The sequence below is a fragment of the Panthera leo genome, chromosome D3 (genome assembly GCF_018350215.1).
Source record: "Panthera leo isolate Ple1 chromosome D3, P.leo_Ple1_pat1.1, whole genome shotgun sequence".
Lineage (NCBI taxonomy): Eukaryota > Metazoa > Chordata > Mammalia > Carnivora > Felidae > Panthera > Panthera leo.
The window spans coordinates 1,038,203-1,040,390 of NC_056690.1; positions in this window are offsets into that span (position 1 = coordinate 1,038,203).

Sequence of the window (2,188 nt, forward strand, 5' to 3'; positions counted from 1 at the left end):
GGAACTCACTGCCCTTCCCTGAGCCTCGGCCTCCTCTTCCGGAAAGCAGGCGCGACCACATCCCTCCCTTCACGACATCTAGAGGATCCAAATGAGTTTGTGTTTGTATTTGTAAAGTGCGAAAAGGGGCCAGAACGATACGTTGTGATTACTCCTTGGGGTGACGAGCCCCCCAGAGCTCCCTAAGCCCCCAACCTGCTCCCAGGAAAGTGGGCGGAGAGGGCAAGGTGCAGCTGAGGTCTGAGTCTGGCCTGTGGCCCACGCTCCTGTGTGTTTGCACCGAACGCCGGGGTCCTCGTGGGAAGCCCCGCCCCCAGCGGGATGGCATCTGGGTGGTTAGAGTGGACGAGGTCACAGAGGTGGGGCCCCCGTGGGACCAGGACTCGCTCTTTCCCGTATGGGCACACCGCAGGGACCCGCCGTCTCGCTGGCACCTGGCCGCAGACCTCCAGCCTTTCCAGCGCGGTCGGGCCCGTCTGCGGTGCTGGCCGCACACCCCGAGCTAAGCCCGTGCCTCAGTTTCCCCCACCGCAAGGTGGGAGCCGGAGCGGCTGTGTCCTGGCCCCTGGTCACCCCTGTAGGTGTGTTTTGTAAACTTGCCACCCATGCTCACGTGGTCGTCACGTGGACGCCAGCCGGCACCTGGGCCTGGAATGTGGGGTGAGCGCGGCCGTCCTCACCTGGGCCGCCAGTGCCCTGACCTGTCCTGAGGGGTCTCTGGGTCTGTCACACGGCCGCTGGTCGCCTGGGGCAGGGGGCAGTTCTCCAGGCAGGACCGGCACAGCCCGCGGTAAAAACAGAGACTGGCTGAGAATCCAGAATTCAACGCAAGCCTCCGGATGTCTGCATGGTGATTCCCCTAAAACGCAGAGACTGTGCGGGCAGGATCTCCTGGGACCCCTGCTGCTGCTGCTGTGTTCGCGGGACGCAGAACCGGCGGGAAAGTTTCTGGAAAGAGCGTTTGGCTTCAACACAGCAGTAAGACCACCGCCCGCACTGAGAGCCTCGTGGACCTGGTCCAGGCCGCTGTGCACCTGGGGGGCCTGGGGCAGGTGCCCCCAGAGCTGCCGGACCATGAAGGGGGGCCACTGGAGGGGCATCCTCGGTGAGCAGGAGGCAGCTTGTTCCCACCGGAAGGACCGGCAGAGCCCCTCCCAGCTCTGAGGACCAGCTGCCACACACATGGATGGGGACGCAGCCCCGTGTGGCCCAGTGGGGGGGGGGGGGTGGGCAGTGCACCCGCACATCCCCGCATCCGCGTCCTGGTGGGCTCCCCACCTGCCTCTTCTGCTGGGTGTTGGGCAGGGGTGCAGGTGCGGGGCCGGAGGAGCCTGCGCTCTCCTGAGACGTGCAGACATCTGTGCCCCTCCCTAGAGCCAGTGTGTGGGGTTTTGCTCAGAGGGAATCCCCCGTGGGCGGCCCTGTCCTCCTGGGCTCCCCCCACCCCCGCCACCCGACATTCACACCCGCTGCTCCCGCCCTGGCCTGCCTCTTCCCTCTGACTGTACAACCAGCTCCCCCCTTGTTTCTGCCCCTCCTACTCCGGGCAGCCTTTCTGGGCCCCCAGGAAAGCCATGTCTCACTGGGGTGGGGGGTTAACACTCCCCCCCCCCCCCCCGCCCCACAGTGATCTGATCATAGGAGCGGGGCCGGGAATCTGCATTTCCACTAGGCCCAGGTGACGCTGTGTAGGAAGCACTTGCTGTAACCAGGCCCGATAGGCCCTCCGGGCACCGACTTCAGGGCCAGTGAGAACCCTGAGACCAGAGGGACCTCCGCTCCCTGCACGGGGCCTAACACCTGGGGCGACAGTGGCTTCCATTAGGAAGGAAAGGGCCGCAGGGGGCTAGGCCGCGGGGCAGGGGAGGGGCAGCTAGCCTGTCGGGCAGGGGGGGCTAGGCCATGCAGGGGAGGGAGGGCTAGGCCGCTGGGTTGGGGGTGTAGGCCACAGGGAGGGATGGCTAGGCCGTGGCAGGGGCTAGGTTGCGGGGTGGGGGTAGGCCACACGGAGGGGTGGCTAGGCCGTGGCAGGGGCTAGGTTGCAGGGTGGGGGTAGGCCACACGGAGGGATGGCTAGGCCGTGGCAGGGGCTAGGTTGCGGGGTGGGGGTAGGCCACAGGGAGGGATGGCTAGGCCGTGGCGGGGGCTAGGTTGCAGGGTGGGGGTAGGCCACACGGAGGGGTGGCTA